Source organism: Argopecten irradians, chromosome 10 (assembly GCF_041381155.1).
Source record: "Argopecten irradians isolate NY chromosome 10, Ai_NY, whole genome shotgun sequence".
NCBI lineage: Eukaryota > Metazoa > Mollusca > Bivalvia > Pectinida > Pectinidae > Argopecten > Argopecten irradians.
The window spans coordinates 21,523,583-21,546,854 of NC_091143.1; positions in this window are offsets into that span (position 1 = coordinate 21,523,583).

The following is a 23,272-nucleotide window of genomic DNA, read 5'->3' on the forward strand; positions in this document are numbered from 1 at the left end:
ACTCTGATATAAGGCTGTTCCGTTATCTTTTACAACTTTGTTTTATTCGTAATATGGCTTTACAGCGAACAATCCGTCTTTTTGTTATCCTAACATTTCAAATTGGATGTATTTAATGATCACATTTTTTAACTTATTGCTGCCTCGCCGGCAACACTTCCAGTACCTGGGAGGTATTATCTACATTAACTGAATATTTATCGGTTATATAGAACGTTTTTAGAGACAGTTTGAGACTTCAAATTATTTCGTAGTTGGTCATATTCGTGGTAATCCTATAAAACAGTAATACCATAATTCTAAAAATTGTTTTATAAGCTAGATAAATCAGCAATGCTCATTTCGTGTGATATACAATACGCCATATGTATCCTTCGGGACCTGCAACAATGTATATACCTTTGGTTTGGCGTATTAGGATCAACGTCCTATTAATAGCCTATTCCATTAACGGACAACCTCCTATGTGTGGAATGTGTTGTGGTGTATAAAATGTTTTTAGAGGCTGCGGTTATATACGAATTTGGTCTGTATGATTTTAGGCATATTACGTCGTTTTGATGGTGCCATCATGCCTCCTGTCAACAGGAGACACTAGATTGGCCTTTATTTACATGCGGGTGCAATGTTTCACTTTGATCTTATCTGTGCTGATATTACAAGTGCTGATATTATAAGGGCACAGCCCTCCGTACCCGAAGTGTGAATCACTTCTAAGGTAACACATACTCGAAAATATAAGGAAAACCCAATCTTCAAAATTAAAGTCTATACACTGGCAGCTTTAGTTTGCGGCCGCCATTTTTTCATACATATAGGAAGGGGAATCATGGGTAATCACTATGGATATGACGCTTTGAAGTAAGTTCATTATATAATCGAGCGGTTCAAACGCTCTAACGTAATCTTCATCCATGCCAGTGCTATCGGTCTTTATTTGCAAACGTTCAAATGATTTAAACCACCTTCCAATATAATCAGCTGACCAAAAAAGGAATATCTGTGACGGAAATAAAATTCTTCATTCTCTAATGGGGTTTTCTTTCTCAAATGCCGGTTTTGGGACAAGGATATAGTGTGAATATATGATTAAAAAATAAACATAACATTAGGCTCTTTTATTTCCTTAAATTGCACTTTTAACATTATATAAATAATGGTTATTGAAACATAATCATTACGAGATGTTTTTTTGCAGGTCACAAAATCGGATTTTCATAATGCATTTTTCTGTATTATAAGCGTGTTCCCTGGTCGGTATGTAGTTTCAGACAATGACCTAGTTTTGGTCGCTGGTATTAACGTGTTAAATGGCGTCGGGTTGAAGCCATGCTTTTACAATTTCACACCGGGTCGTGGCCTTGCAGGTAGGACATATCATTGTGCCTGCTGCCCCTATTGCATGATCGTAAAAGGCGACTAAATTTAGAATCTTATCTTTTCTCTTCTTCCTAACTGACTTTATCTTTCCCAATGCCTCCCTTGGCACTGCCTCACTTTTGGTCATGAGTTCAATATTCGCTCGTCGAGACAAACCAAAGTCTATAAAGTGTATGTTCCTGCTTATCGCTCAGCATACATGGAGTGGGACGACTGGTTTACCCGTTGACAGCATAATATGACCGAGTGGGGTGTGCTGCTTGGTGTCTTCGGCGGCATGCTTCAGTGATATAGCACTATAAAAAGGGGCAACAGTTTCACTATACAAGAAGACACAACAAGAACATATCGCAGTCTCACAAAGCACGCACCTCGTACTTAACACACGCTACACACTGCATACATGGGAGATCGTCCTTACATGACATGGCTGTAAAAAGGACGTTAAAATAATCAAACAAGCAAGTGTTTGGCAATTCGTTCGGAGTAGCTATTGATACGACGATAGTTTGATAATATTTCAGAGATTAACTGCATTAACACATCGTAGTTAGTATTTTTGTATCCAGAATAAAATACGAAACTTTGCAGCTAATCATATAATATTGACAAAACAAAACATGGCGGCCGAAAAGTAAAGTAGATGTTTAAGGTAATGATTGTATTGAATTATAATCCACGGCTGCAGAAATGATGTGCATCATTGACGATTCATGTCAAAAATGACAAGCCGTATGAACACTAAAACGTGACTCAACTCTGACGTTGGAAGTGAAAACAGTGTACATGGAAACATATATCGGCGTATTAGGTCGAAAATAACCTTCAGTTAAATATAAACACTGTCCACAATTCCTAATTTTTAGTAATTAAAATAAATCACTCGTGATTTAACTTTAACTAAATGACATAAATAATAAACACAAACAGTTGCGGGGTATTCAACACGTGTACGTGTATCATAGCATCGGATTTTTAGGATAGATTGATTTTAAGATGAATTAGCTGTAACAATTAATTGTTGCAGCGGCTTTTCATGTCATACTGACATGATTCTAGTCTTTTTCTTAGAATGTTTATAATCCATCAATAGATGAGTTCAGGTAAATTCAGAGAAAAATAAAGATAAGAATACACAGAATATCAAGGGGAAAATAAACGTGACGAATGCGCCCCGTGTACAGTATGTTACTTCGGCCTAATCAGCTGTTGGCTAGTATGTCACATCTCACTTACAGAGCACTATAGAACATTTAAAAGGTATGTGATGTATACTATAGTTACAATATCGCAGTAACCACTGAAGTACATACACCTATCTGACAATACGATAGTAGTTGGCCAGCATACCAAATTTTCCAAAGTAGTCTGCGAACATGTACCTTGTCAGGACCCGGCATGCGATTGAAGATACGACGGCTACAATACAACTCAGATAGATGCCAACTGCCACCTGCAACACAAACCTATCCACAAAGTGCATGTCGTATACATGCGCGAGGGTAAACAAATTATAGTCCACTATCAAATCATGTAAACGTTGTCGGTGTCTCCTCCCTGCGTTGGCTGTATATTTTGCGCTTCGTGCCAGGACCTAACAACCCACTCGGGACCGCGAGGTGGCATCGAGGAGAGCTATCATAAATGTTCGTGTTACTGTAGGGAATATACATGTACTCTCTGGGACTGGATTGTAGCAATCGTCTATCTTATCATCTGTAACATTCCTCAAATCGTCTACGTAACAGGCGAATAATAACTACCTCACATAACAGCACATAGCCGTGATTCTGACGTTACGGAATCGATCATTGACTGCATGATCGTGTTCCCTATGTATATACTAGGTTAACCTTTATAATACTGTTTTATCAACATAATTTAAAAGGTTTCCTGATCATACTTGATTTTTTTCATTGACTGCCGGCTATTTATATATCAGATGTTTGCGAATAATAAAACTTAAAAAAAGGATGTAGCACTCTTTTGCAACGAAGAACTTCTATCTAATTCATAGTGCTACCTCACTGTAACGCACTGCAAATACACTGAACGACTAATTTTTATTTTATTTTATATGTTTTGCTGATGAACTAGCACTAATGATTACTATTGCCGTAGTGATTCAGAACGTCGTAGTCACGAAGGCTTACTTTATCAAACATTGCATAAAAGTCAAGTGATCTGAATTAATGACAAGTTTCTGTTAGTTGGGTTTATTGTTCTGTTGAATGCATTGTTTTATTCGCTTAATCAATTTGCTGTATTGTTACAATATTTCATTATATTGAGATGCAATTAAACAACTTAAGTATTTAATACAATGAACAATTAAAGCAAATGACATTGATACACTCGATCTATGCAGTGTCCTATTACATCATATAATATATTTGATAAATAATGCTCATGATATGACAGGCATAGCTTGATGATTTTCAGATTCTATCTTGAAGAGAATTTCAATATAAACAGTGGACGCAACTTCTTGGGCTTGGTGGTGACGAGGCAGTATTTACATGTTGAACCCATCATCTACATGCCAAAGGTATATTACGGGAACTGAGTTGGATATATTTCTAGGAATTATAAAACTTTATTTTATTCAATACGAGCGTAGAATGGATGCGTTCGTGTTATAACGAAAACTGTAGTGTTTGTAGATAGGAGAGACAATTTATTATTCTTGTTGAAATAATGATATATCCGCTCCTCAATCCTGTCTGTTTTAGAGTTAGTTAAACTAATTAGATTTAAAGTTTAAATCATAATCCTGCAACTATTGATTTTGTGTACGAGTCTGGCTTCAGTGAAATAATCAATTTTGTCGTAAAACCACATCAGCTACGCCGACTTTCCGTTCCCTCTATCATTCTAACAAAGGTTTATCGCTGAGGCAATCGCTAGATCCGTAACAAATGATCACGATATTGTCGCGGTGTTGTCTTCCTGATCCACAAACTTATATTTAAATTGTATCGTACATATGTGTGGATTGACATAAACATTTGTTTTATAATGATATACATGTAAATAAAAAATCAATAGTATGTATATGAAATATAAACAGATAAATGGTTCCTGATGAGAATACGTCACATTATTTTTTGTGTATTATGACTTCATAAAGAACTATTTACTTGACGTTCATCCTTAGAATTCTGTTAATGTTTCCATGGACCCTTGCTCTGTGAAATAATATTTATGTTGTATGACCAAATAGGAAGCGACTGTATAAATCACGACGTAATTTTAATGTGATAATAAAATGATTATTAAAGCAATTGAAACGATTGTTTTTGTTAAGATTGAATTTTATAACAGATACATGTAAATTAGTGTTGCATGATACTTAAGTAGCGCATACTATTCTATAGGTGGGGTTTTAAATCACTAATTTAAACATAATAAATACTAGCTCTCTAAAACAGCTACATCAGAGATTAACCACATGGTTGACTAGACATCGAAACTATTAAACAATGGATTTTGGATCAGGAAGAAGTCGAACTCCTTTCCATCATATCGGCCAATAAAGTATATTTTTACCATTAGTGCAGTACCTCGGATCGATAATGATAACAGGGATTACGGGTCTAGCATTAGTGGTATGATATACAGGGTACTTAAGAGACAGTTCTGGGCCGGGTCGTCCGCCTTGTACATTAGACTCATGCGTGTGTCGGCTATAATGATAAACATTCTGAAGTTAGTAACTTGAATTTTGTTCGTTCATGTAATACTTGGTTTTATTAGTTTAACGTCCTATTAACAGCCAGGGTCATTTAAGGACGTACCAGGTTTGTTGGTGGAGGAAAGCCGGAGTACACGGAGAAAAACCACCGACCAGCAGTCCGTACCTGGCAACTGCCCCACATGGGATTCGAACTCGAGTCCAGGAGGTGGAGGGCTTGTGGTAATATGTCGGGACATCTTAACCACTCGGCCACCGCGGCCCCGTATGTAATACATTAAACCTGCAACCTTCATATTATTCGCACAGTATTGTTAAGATTACAGAATGGTTGTGAAACATTTATTCCTAGTGATGGACGGGTTTTCTGTCAGCAAGACAAAACTGGACCCCGATATTTCGACATACCGTATTTCGATTTTGGATGCTAGCATTGATGCTTACCTGGAATCACCAAAGATGGGGCGTGCTGTTTACCAATACAAACTTTGCATGGAGCATCCACATAAAAATGGCATCTCAAGCAGAGCGTTTGGCTCCCGGTACTCCGCCCTTTAAATATACCCGACTGTATAGCGCTGAACAAGATATCATATATTTACCGTAATACTGTTTATGTAGATAGAATAATACTTAATTATAAACATAGTACAGGTAGTTTTTTATACAGTGCCTATTGTCACCCCGAGGATATCACTGTCACGAAGCCGAGGGTGACAGTGATATTCCGAATGGTGACACTAGGCACAGTCACTCTCTAATGCAGGTAGTATTTATTTTATTATTCCAAAAGTCTAGAAACAAAAATAGTTTTCAAGTATTTGCAATCTATTGAAACCTTTTAACTGATTTTAGCAAAGGTCGAACAGTTACCGTCGGCAGTAGAATAGCATATCAGCTTCAAGGGTGACACTAGGCACAGTCACCCTCTAATGCAGGTAGTATTTATTTTATTATTCCAAAAGTCTAGAAACAAAAATAGTTTTCAAGTATTTGCAATCTATTGAAACCTTTTAACTGATTTTAGCAAAGGTCGAACAGTTACCGTCGGCAGTAGAATAGCATATCAGCTTCAAGGGTGACACTAGGCACAGTCACCCTCTAATGCAGGTAGTATTTATTTTATTATTCCAAAAGTCTAGAAACAAAAATAGTTTTCAAGTATTTGCAATCTATTGAAACCTTTTAACTGATTTTAGCAAAGGTCGAACAGTTACCGTCGGCAGTAGAATAGCATATCAGCTTCAAGGGTGACACTAGGCACAGTCACCCTCTAATGCAGGTAGTATTTATTTTATTATTCCAAAAGTCTAGAAACAAAAATAGTTTTCAAGTATTTGCAATCTATTGAAACCTTTTAACTGATTTTAGCAAAGGTCGAACAGTTACCGTTGGCAGTAGAATAGCATATCAGCTTCTACTCAATAGCGCTAACTATCATTGAATTATAAAAAAAGAATACTCACAATAAGCATTTAGTGACAATTTTTGTTGTCTTGTCTCCTGCGTTTGTTTAAATCTTTACGTTTTTGTAAATCTCAATGAATTTTGGTTTCGTCCCGTCGTCTGTTTACAACATTAGCAACGTCACAAAGACGCTTGAAATCGCATGTCTTCCGTTCACCTAATCACCGACGGGTTCTTAACACATAGCGCTTTGACGGTAAGCGAAAAGACGTGAATGGAAAGTTCCGTCCTTAATATGATTTTTTTTATTGATAAACAGACTAGACTAATTTGGCTAAACTATTACTGAATAGCTCCAGATAAATTTTGAAGCGTCGCTTCAAAAAACAAAGATGGCGTCGAAAAAAGAAACGAGTGCGCATCTTTTTCGGGCTGTTAATATTTTGCACTGTCAAAAATACACTATCACCCGTTGCTAGAGAGTTGCTACGAAAGTGTCTATTGTTTCCTATTGTTCTAATGTTACCTACCGTGTGATAGTGTAAAATACCAAATATCTCTCGACCAATCAGAATGCAGGATTCTCACTTGAGGTATAATAATATAGAATATCATAGGAGCATTAATAGGGAATCGAACTTATTACGTTTTAACCCATAGCCATGACATCGTTGTAAACGTGTTTACTGCAGATCCATGCAGCATCTAGACAGCATGTTTCATCCGTGAAGAAATCCGTTTAACTTTGTATTTTTTTTACATCTTCTTAATTCTTGTTTTTAAACAAGAGTGTTGAAAAAAACCGTATTTGGGTCTGGACCAAGTGACGGTTAGCATGTAATGAAACATCATGGGACGCGCTGTCTCTAAAAATCCCTTAAACCTCTATACATGCATTGGTTCTGTGAAAAATGCTGATTTGATTTCTTTCAATCTTTATTTTATATTATTTGAATTATTCGTGCTGTGAAATTATTCGGACATTTTAACACGGATTCGCCATCTAAGATGACTTTAGACATAAGTGTGAATTGCGGTTTGGGACAACAACTTTCCTCCATCAAATACATCTGTAATGGCCATGGCTATGTATAGAACGAAACAAAAAAGCAGTTAAGCTATTTTTTTTCCTGGAAATGTGTTTCCGTAAACACTGAATTCATGAAGTCTAAAATGGACGCTTATTTAATTCAATCAACACAATACAATATTGGCCCTTGAATGTTACGTGTAAATGTAAATATATACTTAATGTATTGTGAGCATTACATGGATCTGTTCAATTGTTCTAGATAATGCCAACGTTTATGAAAGCACTGCCTCCTCTTCGAATTCTGAATCGTTGTTGGAAGCTAAACAACATGATTATAAATAAATAATTCAAAAAGGTGTTGAATTCATGATGGATCTGAAAAAATAGTTTCAGAAGTTAAGTACTTACTTATACAAACCTTAGTGGCCGGCTTTTATTAAGTCTAACATGAAACCGCAAGGACGATGAATATGTTCAGCATAACTGAAACTGTATTTACTATCAATGTTTTGACAGACACAAACCAAACATTAATGATAAAATGTAGATATTCAATTTGCCATCAACAATTGGACTGGAAACAACGCCGCAAACGCAATGACATTTCACTGGTGATATTTACAAAAATATCATGTGTGCTTTAATGAGTAACATTATGATAATGCCCTAAACATCATGTTTCCATTTCGGCAAATCATTAATATTCTTCCGTTACGATATCTTTTTTTCCGGTTTAAGTTAAATAAGTAGTATCTTAGTCAATTTTCCTCTTGCCATGTTCGTATAGCATTTATGCCAATATTTTGCCATCGTATATATTTGTTTATATTCAAGGTATTCGGACATGACACGCCAACATTCAAAGTCGGCTTTTTTCAAATATGAGTCACGTAATGGGAACAGCGAGAACATTGGCGAATGTTTATTCTTATTTCAAAAGCCATCTGTATACATTGGACATCCTGAAAGTCATGTATCGAACCATCAACGTGACTGGACGTCCACACCGAATGTAAGACTAATCAAATAAAAGTTCAGACTATCCCGGGAGTTGTTGTACTGCTGCCAACCTGGATCTGGTTCTGCCGTTGTTAAGGACAAATATAAGTCAACACATCCCTGTAAAGTAAGATGAAGCAGAACGATCACATTGACATGAAGATAATCCGTCAAGTGACAAGCTCCAAAAAACCCAAGTTTAGACACAGGCCGGTGTTGAGTATCGTAACAACATTCTCTCCACCGGGGACCACACAGCCTCGTTAAATATCAAACAATGTTTATTGACGAGCAAACGGCATGTTGTTTTCCATCACATGCAGAATCTAACATGCCATGCAAAACTATTCAACTTTTTACACGAGTTGGCTTGTATCCACATCTTAGCCGAGCAAGGTATCATGGAGAGTCTTGCCTTATTTAGTTTCTATATATACCGATACCCAAACTACAGGGATCTGAGAATTAGTAACAGATTATATAATTATGGACCCAAAAGGGTGCCCTAAAACCATCCATATTTAGGCGCTTTAGGAGTCTAGATCAAAAATCGGAAAAATCATACTCTACATAGTGGTATCTATGTAAAGAGTGCAAAGCTCCCGGACTCAAAACTCCTAACTCATCTAGCTTTAGCGGCTAAAAATCATAGTTACACTTTAATCATATTTTCTCATTGGCTAACGACTGAAATGAAAAGTTGTTTTGTTCCTTTCGGGACTCATCTTCATTTACCTTTGGCGTAACCCACACACCAGAGACAGCCGATTGCAGTCCCATTTGCACTCGGAACTCCTTGTCATTTTCTCTGATGTTCAAAGAAGTTTGCGAAGTGTTCCGATTGCCCCATTTGAACAGTACGATTTCTCTTCGGGTGTCTCTGGTGTCTGGGTTACGCCAAACGTAAATGAAGAGGTGTCCCGAAAGGATCACATGATGTACACACTTTACGTATATAGTACTATGTAGTATATGATTGTTATCGAATTTTGATCTTGATCCCTTAAACGCTTAAAATGGTCTTAGGATACTCTGGTTTTAATCTGTAACTAATTCTCGGATAACTGTGGCCCAAACAAGTAGACACGAAGTGTATCAAAAGTCGTAGAACTATTCATCAATAATGTCTGGGACTTTTTCGTCTTACTAGGTAATCGATAGAAGGCTTATTCAATCACAGCCATGGACTGCATGTCTGTTAAAGTCATGGAGACAAGCCATTATTTGTGTCGATGCCTGTGTAACAACAGGTGTCCGGGTATGTATATGATTTCATCCTCTAACCTGTGTACTTACGGAACTGTTAGGAAACTGATGTTATATGCGTGATGGAGATAATATCGCTTCAACACTGTACACAAGATATCAATAAAGAGATATGGTGACAAGTGACATCTGAACATTAAATGTTCACTACCTTTCCGAAACGACCATTCACTTTTATATGTAAAATGGGACTGATAATTTTTTTTAGAATAGCAAAATTTATAAGCTTATCGAAAATACTACACTTAACAGTGCCTTCGAAACAATTCAATTAAAACAAATTAAATATCAATGTTCATAATCAGGGTCGTCTTACGTTTCCCGCCGTAGTTCTAATTATCACACGTTAGTTGATTTGGTTTGAAACAGAAGAGACTGGATTCGTACCCAGGACCTCCGAGCTACGTATTTTTTTACCTCTAGTCGATCGCCATATATCGCTGTGCATTTCACAAATAATGTCATTTTTGCTTTTCGGTTTCAACGGTTAGCATTCTTATTTCTTGTTCGTAACGGATACTCTTGTCTAGAACATTAGCTCGCTTTGGAGATGGAAGTCTCTCCATTTATGCGGATAGCGTGATGATATATCAGAATGTAAATCACAGATTGATGAGGTCAGATTCTGAGCGAACGCAGACATTATCGCTGGACAGGCCCAGTGCCACCTAATATGCTGTACATTGGTATACGTTTCGTCTAGTCCAGCCGAACACCATACATGTATAACGGACAGCGATGAAGAAGAGTAGCATGCATTGTATTTACGTGGATTTATCAGTATATGACCAACTTGAACTATAAGAGCATCTGAAATAAAGACATATTTGCTTAGAGAACCTTTTGATGTTACCTATATACTGTAGTGAAATGCTTCATATCAAAAGAGGTGACGTCATCCCAAACAAAATGTTATTGTTATTGCGCCTTTTACTGGTGGAATCTGAATATTTCCTGTACCATATGCGGCATATGTTCTGATGTATTTGTGTTTGAAAATAACATTGATGTAAACTACATGAATTTACATTAGTATCACCATATGTGTAAGTCACCTAGGTAGACACAGTATACAACCTTACAACAACACGTAAAACAACCGGCACCACCGTTTTATCGCTCCATATGTCACACTTCAACATCATAGCCAGAACACTCCATTGGGCATCACAACCTTATAGTTATACGACTGCAACTCTTGAAACATCGCATTTACGTCAAGCAGCCAGGCTTTTTTGTCATTTCAACCTTTTAATGAATATAAAACCCTCACAAATATTGGCAAATGTATTTGACAGCTCCTTCATCATCGGGTAGACTTAAAACTGCAGCAAATAAAAAGACGGTAAAACACTGAATTTTTGTCTTCTTTCGGTTCACTTATTATACATCTATTTTAACGTTTAAAGAGTCGCTAATGTAACACGCACATATTGAGGACCAACATTCAATCATCAACCCCGCCAATGGAACCACCAATGTAGCTCCAGGAATAGCACGCTTGATTGCAAAGTATGTACAGATTCCGGAGTACCAGAACAATATCCGCACTACATGTGCTATAAAGGTAAAAAATTGTTCATACTCAGGTGTAACTCTAATGCAAAGCCACTGTATATTGAAATCGTAATTAATCTTAATTTATCCTTCCAATCCTGACGGAAGGAATTAAATTATTAAAGATTAAGAATAGTATTGTTCTTTCAATGATATGTATCAGGTACTAATAAATGCAATATCTACTGACATGAACTTAGAAACAATATAAGTTATGTACTTGATTGGATCCATAACCCTTTCGTTCATATGTAAATAATTTGACTAAACTATCTATTTCAAAAATGTTTTCTGACTGCTCCTTTCTTTTTCCAGTTGGTATTCGATTACATTAAAGACTAAACCGAGAAAAGATAATTTTCATTAACAGGTTTTTTTTCTTTTCAGGGAAAAATATGTTAAATTTGGCGTCCAGACCGGGAGTCGAACTTGGAACCTCCGAACACTAGCCTATGCTCTACCGAAAGCGCTACATTTTAACCAATGATCAACCCCGCTGCACTCCTCCCTCATTATGCACAGTATTAGCCACCGCCAGCGTAGTTTAGTTGGGCGCCAATTTTGTAACATGAGAGACGAAAATGTAGCAGCAACACCGTGATTCGAAACCAGGACCTCCAAACACTAGCCGATTGCTTTATCTACTGAGATAACTGGTCACCAATGACAAGCCCATTCTCATCCCGCCACACTTGTTTACGTTCGGTGTAATTATGGTAAAGTACCTTGTGTATCGTGTGTGGTATGATAAGTTATATAGTACATCCGCCTGGACCATGCTTTTTCGTCCTGCACATAAGGAATTATAAATAATCTTTCAGCTTTACCATAAAACGGGCAATATATATTTTAAATGCTGGATACCATGCTAGGTACTACATTTTCGGCACCTAGTTCCTCTTGTTCAAACAGTAGACCATTCTTGTTACGGAGCAGAAAGAAACGTCACTTCAATACCAAATGCATTTATAGAAACAATTTACCTATTATTTCGTTGTATCTAATTGCAGCCATCATCTTATTTACTGTCCCGATTGTTTAGCAGTTACTTTTCTAACAAACAAGAGATTCATATGTTAATTTGTCAATAACAAAAATTATTTGTGGGACAAGGCCATGTGCATTACAATACACGTTCTCTTTAAATTGTTCTTTTTGTAATGTGTTCTAATTAAAATGTGACGACTTGATTGCCAGTTGACAAAATTGCCAGTTGTAGTAATGTGCAAACTTCCACATAACATTGTCATTACGGTATTCGTTTGCAAACATGTTTAGTGAAAAATAACCTCTACAAGTGATAATCAGAGTTACTTATTTCATTAACGTCTTCACTAAACTAGTATTCATTTAGAACATGTTATATCTGTAATTGGGGGTAAACGTTTATGCTAAAGAAACCATAAACTTTCACAGAGGATCGATTGTGAGAGTAATTAGCAATTGCATCATCATAAACGAAATATAAATGCCGTTTGAAATTTGTCCTCTGTGCAGAACTAACGTTAGTAAACAACTAAATAAAATGAGGCCAATGGGGCGTCCATGAACTCGTGTTATTGTTTTAATTCATTTGGCATCTCTTCGGCATACATCACTCTAAGCTTAATATTAATCATTCTACCAGGAGAATTTTCAAATTTGATTTCCAAAAATTCTTTTGCTGCTTTTGAAATCATAGCTATTCTGGCATCACCTATCAAACTATATTAGTGTAATTCAATTACTTAAGTTCAGCTTCATTGAACACGTGTTTAGTTGTTTTGCTTCTGGGTTTATCAGTTATAATTTCAATTTTAAATCTAACTGCTTTATTGGTCTGACTAGAAAAGGATTATGGTTAATTAAAAGGGATCACGTTTACGTTTCACATTGTTTGAGTAAAATATATATCCATTTTCCTATCGCCTTTATTTCATATGCTGGCAATACACTGGCAACGTAATCTACACTTTAACATACCATTTTGGAAAAAAAAGAGAAAACAAATCTCGCCAATCGAAAAGAGGAACATCCAAAGGAGTTCTTAAAATATGTAAGGTCTAAAACCAAAACAAAGCAAACTATAGGTGATTTGAAGGACTCAAATGGTATCTCTAACGGAAACAGTGAAAAGGCTGAACTATTCAATTATTACTTTGCCAGTGTCTTTACTGTTTGATCTGATGGAGATTTTCCTCAGGTTACTTTCAAACATGTTACCACCATACTGGAAAACATCAGTATAACGAAAGAAAAATCCAAGCAGTAATCTCAAAACCCAAACCCAATAAATCTCCTGGTCCGGACATATTCTATCCGAACTTAATGTTGGAAACCTCTGACGAATTCTAGAGCAATTGGAAATTATATTCAATAAATCCATGGAAGAAGATAGTTTTGACAATGGATTTGAAGGAGGCAAAAGTAACGCCAATATTTAAAAGTAGTTCAAAAAAAAAAAGAAAACAACCGGCAAATCAGTTTAACCTCCGTCCCATGCAAAACTCTTCAGCGAATTATAAAAGATGAAATAACAACGCCGATGGAAAACTATTTTTTGCGAGCTGTCAAAGCGAATTTCCAAAAGGAAATTCATGTGTGACGCAGCTAATCGAAGTTATTGATTACATCACCAAAAAAATGAACAAGGGAAACAACGTTAACGTTGTATACCTCGACTTTAGTGAAGCGTTTGACAGAGTTTCGCATAATCGGCTACTACTGAAGATTATAAGACTTCTTCATACGTGAAGGATGGTTATATTCTACCCGACGGTCACAAAATGTTGTGAAACCCGAAGCTTGCCGAGGGTTTTACAACATTTTGTGATCCCGAGGGTAAAATATCCCTATCCTTCATATCCACGTATGAAAGAGTATTTTCCTCTCCTACCTCGACGATTTCTTGCATTTTTTTTCTATCAATTACCGCCATTTTGAAATAAAATCGAAAAAAACCCGACTGCAAGTCAAATTTCCATATATAAAAAATTGCGTGATATTTTCAACGCAGATACCGTTGCTTATATATTTTAAAGTAAATCCGGCTTAATTTCAAAAATTAATTGTTAAAATTGTGCCGAGAAAATGGTAATCTGTTGACGGTGTGACGTCACGAGGCTTTATTGCATAGGTAGCAATGCAATATAGCTTCAGGCAACATGGGTGTATTGCCCTAGACCAACTAGTATTACACGTGTAGGTACGAAAGGAAAAAAAACTATACGGTATAAAAGGGAAAGTCCTAAACTGGATCTAACACTTCCTAATTGGAATGAAACAACAAATATTCATAAACATTAGAACTTTCTGGCTCATGACGTCACATACGGTGGCCCCCAGTTGGCCGATTTTGTTCTTGATCTTTATAAACGATATGCCAGAAGTAGTTCACACAATAATAAAACTGTTTGCATACGACGCTAAATTAATTAAAGGTATGTGAAACAATAGAGACAGACTAGAGCTGCGAAATGATATGAGTGACATGGAACATGCAGCTGTCGAGAATACAACAAACGCAATGATACATGTATGTCCATTGGAACTCAACCGTTTGCAAAAAACACACTTACCACACTGGAACTTCTGTTCACAACGAAACAATTATCAAATATAACTCTGAGAAAGATCTTGATGTGATATTTGATCATAAATTAAAATTCAATGAGAACGCGAGTACCTGTGTTTCGAATCTAGATAAATTAAGAAAAACATAACAACGGGGTTAATAATTAAAACCTTTACCTTTATGAATCAGGATATGTTTGGGAGTCTTACAAAACACTGTAAGGCCACATTTGGAATACGCCTCGTGTATATGGAACCCTCAACTAACAAAAGATCATGTCATGATTGGAAACGCACAGAGGAGAGCAACCAAAATTAATAGCCTATCCAATCTATCATACGAACAACGATTGAGAAGTTTTGGGCTACCTAGTCTTCAGTGCCGAAGAAAACGTGCGGACGTCGTACATCATGAAATCATGAACAACATAGATATTGTTGGTAAGGACACGTTATTTACAATGTCGCCTATGACAACTTCTAGAGAACACTCTCAAAAAATACTAAAACAAGTGTCCAGATTAAACGTCACAAAAATCAACAGTAGAGTAGTTGACACATGGAACAGTTTACCAGAGCATTTGATATCTGCGGATACCTGAAAATCATTTAAGCCACACCTTATATAACCTTGGAGAAATGAGCCAGTCAAACATTTACTACGTAAAAGTGTTTTAGTGTTGCTTGATCGGACATCCGATCATTACTGTCCGATCATTACATGTACCAGGATACGGCTACAGAAGCCTTAAGGCTTACATCGGTGTAAATTTGATATGATTGACATAATTGACAACACTAACCAAGCACTAAAGTCGATGTACTATTAATAACATTGATATTTGTACTGCCATTGTCTCAATGCCGTGACTAGCGTTATAACTACATATTTATCTTGTTATATTTACACTTGCTAGGCTTGGTCACTATACGCTAATACTAGCCGATTTTGTTTACCATAACTGCATGGTAACATTGAACTTTGAACTTGCGTATGAAAATGTTCTGTGCAACGTAAAAGGACTACTTTTTTTTAAAAGAAACACATGGCTTTGTTTACATTTTGACGCAACATTACGTGTATATTGTTGTTTTTCATAGAATTTTGGAAAAATGTAAACAATATATACATGTTTTATATTTATATATGATTCAAACAATTTTTAAATTAACAATTGTATAAAGAAACGGAAAAATATCCCGACCGGGAGACGTGCTTTCATTTTTGTTAAAAATGATGGGTGTCAAATGTAAACATTACCTCTGTGTCTGTGTTCGTCCCACGATCGAGCCTTTGGGGTGGACGGGCGTGAGACCCTCTGATAGAGGTCAGTTATAAACATATCCTCTTGTCTTTGTTCTTTGAGAATTTAATCATGTGTATTATAAAACATGCACCGCTAATAATCCACGTGTTGACAGTTACGCGTCACCACAAATACATTGTATCCATCGAACACAAGTGAATTTGTTTCATCTATCGATGGCGAATCACATGGCTCCCAAGGATGTAATATCGTCAAGTCAGACGACATCTCAAACACATTGAGCTACTTGAAAATCGGTGTTTTGACAACTTCAACAAACTCAAGTGTGTAAGCGTGCGTCAGCTTCGCCTCGCTGCACAATAACGGTCACCGAGTTCACACATGTGGCCGTGTACAAATTCTTTATGTTATTACGCAATATATTAACTTTTAGCAAAAATTGAATATGTATTTAAAGTTCTGTCTGATTAAATAAAATTATCTCTGAAATTTACTTTGTTTGTCATGTTTATTTTTTACACTAAAATATTGAACTTTTTTGTCGTCGCGGATGAATAATTCTACCTTACAAGCGTCATTCGCTGTTCAATTGAGTAAGCTCCTCCCACTTTTGACCGACATTTATTGAATAATTATCACTTTTCAAATGACGATTTTATTGTATAAAATATAAATAAAAAAAATTCATGCGAGTGTAAATATAGGGATTGGATTTTCGTTTTTATTTAACCATGCTTGTATGGAGCAATTCCCTCTAAGAATATATCAATATGGGGCGACGCGCCACCATAGAATATATTCTTAGAGGAATTGCTCCATACAAGCATGGTTACATAAAAACGAAATCCAATCCTATATGAAGCTAATCACTCTGACGTATGAAACAATGACGTGACGTCGATTTTGACGAGTGAGTGATGCAATGACGTAGCTGCAATATAAAGGTTCTGAAAACCGGTCTACTACATCGGAACATCTCAGCATCGATAACAGACGATGAATTCCGATGGAACCAGCTATCAAATTTTCAGAAATTGACAATGACGTTAAGCAGTAAAAAAAGAAAATAAATACATTTGTGAAATCATTACACAGCAAATGGTAAAAATAAGAATATATTTTGATTTTGTCAAGCTTATGAGTGGTAAATGAGCACGTGTAAATTATCTCAGCACTTACACGGGCCAAGTTGTTATAAGCAATGACATGTATAAAAATGTATTCCTTAAACATAGATGCTGTATCGCTTTATTATGTGCAAAGTGAGCCGACAGGAGCGTGTTGCTTTCACTCATTCCCGTAAATACATGTACTAATACATCATTTCTAGTTTCATTATATAAATTAAAAATATGAGCACTGACATTCATTTCCAACATATACACAACTCGAACAGGTAACATCTGCCAAAGTACACTTTATGTCTTTAGATGAAGAATGAACAAGAACTATCGAATTCATTGAATTACTTTAGAAATCTATTTTGCACTATGCACAACATTACATATCCCTAGGCGCGTTATATCTTACCAATATAAAAGCAGGACGATAAAAATATGATAATAGATATCTTTGAGGTTAACATCTGAGCGTACCATATCGCTAGGATGAGTAGACGCCAAAGCTTTACCATCGTATTGTGTCTCAAATGGCTTTGGCCGCGGACAGATGATGGCGGCTGCCAGGGACGGTGTTGCCACTGAATGTCTTTGATTTGGAGGATTTTATTGAAACTGCTATATACTTTAGCACCTTTTCCAATTGACGTCGCAACGATGTCTGCAACCTCCATAGACATTGGAGTAGATGCAATAGCGTAATTCATTCTGTGATGCCTAAATTAAATCTCCGACCGAACACCAACGCCTAGACACCTTACTATATCCCATTTTGTTAGAGTAATCGTGTTTGATCTTCGGACACTTTCGTCACATCTTCTATATGCCACACTTAAATCGTTTACCGGTCCAAAACGTGATGGCCGCGGCCACGTGCACGCCTGTAGCACGTGTTGTATAGGATGTTGTTGGTTATGGTTGATAAACAAGTATCTGCCCTTACCGTATACTGTGTTCCAACTTTCTTTCGTGGCTATTAAATTTCGCGATTTCCATTCAAAAGCAAGTTCGCGTAAATAAATAATCGCAGAATTAGTAATTGAATGATATTTTCTATCAGTATATGATATAGATATTAAATCGCGGAGATTAACTTTCGCTAATTTACTTGGATCGCGAAATTCGCACGCAAATGAAAGTTAGTTCACAGTATCTTATTAAAATAGCATATCATTATGCCATACGTATCTATTCAATAACAGAAATAACGCTAAACTCCTACAAAAGTACTGTCATTCTTTTCAGCAATTTCCTGAAATTACATGTTTTACCCAGGTGTATAATAAAAAATATATGGTTCATTTAAGTGCATCATTTTATTGGGGAAATTGTTCACCATATTATGCAGCTTTTGTCTGACATATGGCATTTTTTCAGTAGTACATCCTTCAATCATCTCTCGTCTAAAACTATGCTACAATGTATATGTCCATGTGGACCATATCTGAGATTGCGTGACGTCGATGCATGTAGCTGGCAAGAGTGAAGGCAATTGGCTAAAAAAACACTTTCTTGTCAGAAATCATACACCTATGGAAAAGGTAAATAATCCCTTCTTTGAAATCCGGCGTCCGATATCGATCGTTGACTGCATTTTTCTACTTTGAACTTTGTATTCTCTCTTTGTATTTCTAGACGTTACATATTTTTTATGGTTTAACATTTATTTGATGTAAAACTAAAAGGACAGTGTTACAACCGTCATGAAATGATTGTATATAAAACGCTAGGCTTGTTTTTGTTGGGTTTAAACTAGGAAAACATTTTCTATCAATTCAATATGAATGTTTATCCATTTTAAATAAACGAGTTTTATTATGAAATAAATGTCAATTTCTCAAAAAACAATTTCCATTAAGAAACATCTTTTTATCTAATGGTCACCGTTATATTTGACCCGCCTGATGAGCATTCTTAATTACGCAGCATTGATAGTATGAATCGCATGGGAACATAGCAGCAGTGCCCTTCATTCGCCCCGATCCAACCCGCAAAAGAATTTACAACAAATAGCTTAGGTACGAATTATATAAACCTTGTGTTTGATCGACTCAATGTAATTTGAGTTACCTTAGAAAAACATCTTTACTTACCCATGTAAAAAAGCTTGCTTACTGAAATCAATCCAATCAACCTTGAAATACAATTTAATGTTCGATACCAAAGTGACATTTTCAATGTTAACAATAAGTTGGATTGATTGATATAAAATGTATATTGGAGCAATGGGTTTACCCTATCTGAAGGCCACACTAACGAAAACAAATGTTTTAGTAGGCAAGCTAATTAACAGTCTAATTAGCATTGATTCCCATTTACATAAATATCGGAGCACCGTCTCCGCTACATTAGTAATTAAATCTACAGACAGATATTTTCTTCCAAATCTATTGTAATTGTGGGAAATGAATCCTGCTGCAAACGCTACAAACACTAAAACTGTATGAAGACTTAGTCCCGGAACAGTATGCAGCGCGGGAACAAAGATGACATTCTGAATGGGTGAAATGTAAAGGTTCTCCTGAACCCAGGACCTAGTTACAAAAGATATAACATCATTTGATACAGTGTTAAGTTATAGCGTGGGCTGTGTACAAAGGCAATTAAGGATAATCTGAAGTTTGGAGTATGCATTGCTAAAATACCAACAATATAAACCATGTGCAGTCGCTTGATGTCACAAAGGCTCGGTAATGTGACTGGTTAATAACGGAGATGGTCTTATTTACACTGCTGTGCAGTGTGCGTCATTTAGTTAACCGTGTTACACGGCGTAAGTCGTTTACGAATTAATACAATAACGTCTGAACTCATATTCAGTAGTATTTTAGTTAAGGCTCCAGCGTATATCGCTTTAGATTTGTTCCATTTACAAGGCTTGGCGACAAGTGTCCTGCTATTTACCCCATGTATCTCACAGTATCAAACGAATATTGGATCAGCTTGGTATTAAATTACAGATAACATTTAATCTATACATTCCTTACAATTACGTTTTCCCCTATTATAAGTCGGATGACAATGTTTAGACCCCATTGTGGTGTACTTTATACAACTTATCGATATAAACATAGGGATCATGGACTCGACATTCTTAGATCAAGATAATGTTTTAATCGGTATTGTGAAATCAATCCGACTACTGGTCTACTTAAAGCGTATAAATGGTAGAGGTTAGACATTTTGTCCTCTATATAATCTAATAAAGGAGACGGAACGCTATCACACACGGATCATAGATCAAGTTTTTTAAGGACATGGATTTATGTCTACTTTCAAATATTTATGTTTAAGGTGCTACATAGCCGACGAATGTAACTTATCATTCATTACAAGCTACATCATGTGAATTAGCATTTTCTAGAGTAATAACAGTGTCATTATTACTATTATTGACTATTATTGAAAAAAATGAATATGCTCCATTAATTAGTCCTATTTCGTTGAGGAAATATCTTTCCACTATCCATATACCATTACCATTTTTATTGTGGAACTATATGTACACTAGATAAGTAAGTTTAACTTCGGTTCAAGTTTCACTGAAAACACGTTTTGTTTATTGAAGAAGATTCCTAACCGACTATAAAATTGTTTTCCCAGCGAAGAAAGCCTAACACAATTATATCAACATCATGCTTGAAGTTTTCGAACAATCAAAATTCAACTTTTAAGAAAGACATTGGTAATGAAGTAACCCATGGCCGCATTAGGGAGCATTTTCCCAAACCCTTAATTACCATGCTAAGTGATCTAAATTGCTGGGTTTCCTAAATATCTCCATTTCTAATGTCGATGTACTGTAACAGAATCGATTTATTCTGGGGTTGATGTAATATAACAAAGATGAAGTGATTTCAGTGTTAAAAATGTTCATTTGTGGAGAACGTGCGTGCTGTTAAAACACTAAAACGATCATAGTTGTTACGCACAGAAACACAGGCAGATATGCTTAAAACAGATAACTGTATGTCTAAAGGACATACAAATCTGTTAAATTTAGTTTTCATCAAATTATTTTCTACTAAATGCTTACTGAATTGAAACATGTAGCAGTTACGACGGTCATTATAACAGGCGTAAGTCTGTAAAGGTAAACTAGCACTTTTCTGTCGTGATAGCATTCACCACTGTATATAACTGGATATATTAAATCACCGAAGGAGAATAAAAACTCATGGGTAGTTTTAGACTTTTTTGGCGACACAGAAGGTTGATGTACGATTTAAGCCTTAAAGAAAAGATATATGTTCTACTTTGACTGCATTATGAATATAATCAAAACGACAATATCTGGTCAAAATTCGGAATACCTTCCTGTGAAATAAACCTAACAAATCGATATCTAGTCAAAGCTATTTTCTGTTAATAATGGTATGTGGTCCTTTTCGATGAACGTAATTAATGATATAAAATCAACGGAAATGATCAATAAGAGGAAGTACTGCGTTTTAAAATCTGGTCTATTAACAGCAAGGGTTATTTAAGGAAGTGTTCTACAACGTAGATAGAGAAAAGGTTATAAGACACCTGATTGATTTCGATATACATATGTATCAGGTTTACAGGTTACTATATGTCATTTGCCAATCTTTGTATCACAAAGGATGAAACTTCCACGACATGAACGTTTCAAATACAAAAATAACCGATACATTCCAAATAGTTGATTAAAGTCACGATCTCATAATTATTTGCATTTTAACTAAAAAGGAAAAAAAGTCTTCCTTATAATGACTTCCCTACAGGTCGGTGTTTGAATTGCACAATATACGCTATGTTCTCATTGCGTAATAGTAAGATTCGACTATAAATTTGGTATCTTAATCTTTTCATATCACAAGATCAGAAAATAAGTTAATTTTATATCAACATGGACCTACCGGAGTACCAATAGTACGTATATTTACATTTGTAGAACGTTATTTTACCGATTCTTTATTATCTTGACCCCTAAAATGTCTAAAATGGTTTGGTGGTCAGGCGGGTCTATATTAATGTGAAATATAATTAGTTTTCAAATCCCTTTGGTTTAAGATGCTTCACCGCCGATAGAGCACAAACAATACCCATCATTTGATCAATAACCTATGTTTAATCGTGTATTGTAGATGTGTCTTATGAACACATAGTATACATAGAGTGAATAAATTAATTCATTTTGTTTTTGGTACATGCGCGTACTTAATTCCATATAGGACATACATGTAGTGTTGTGTTTTTTTCAGGACACAGTATATTATTTTTGACGACTTTATCTTGAAGTAAAATTAAAAGCTCATGGGACTGAGGGTGGAGGCAACTGCCCGCCCATCCACCCCCATTCCTCAGAACGGGGTGCAAACATGTCTGTTTGCACTCCCTTCCCATTTGGCGAGTGAAATGTTCGAAAAAAGGGGTCCTCCCGCACACTTTCGCATTTTGTTTTAGAAAATTTTCCGCTGCGCAGCGCATTCCCTTAAACGTTCAAGCACGTAGTAAACTTAAAAAATAACCTGAAAAATGTCCATCAATGGATTCGACTACCGACTACAAGGAATATCCTAATTTACCCAAGACGCTTCAGATTTTAGCAACCATGCCATCAACAACGACATCAGCAGAAAGAAGCTAAGTGTTCTGAAACGCCTTAAAACCTGCGAAAATGGGTTTTGGCTCTGTTAGATATCCACTATGACATGCCCATAGACGTCAATACTGTTATTGCCATCTTCGATGGGCAAAAGAACATGATAATGTTGTCACACTGAACTTGGGTATATGAATAATCTTCGTCGTTATCACAATACAACGAGTTTCCGATTAAAGACTACATTTGTACATTCAATTTTCATTTAGACGATCCTTTTTTTGCATTCAATTAACTTTTAACAATGCGTTTTCATGTGTACAAATAATTCAATGAGATTATAAGCACGTACATGAATAAAGAAATTGACAATCAATTAAAACTTCGTGTTCTTAGAAAATCATCCAAATTGCTCTACCAATTAAAGGC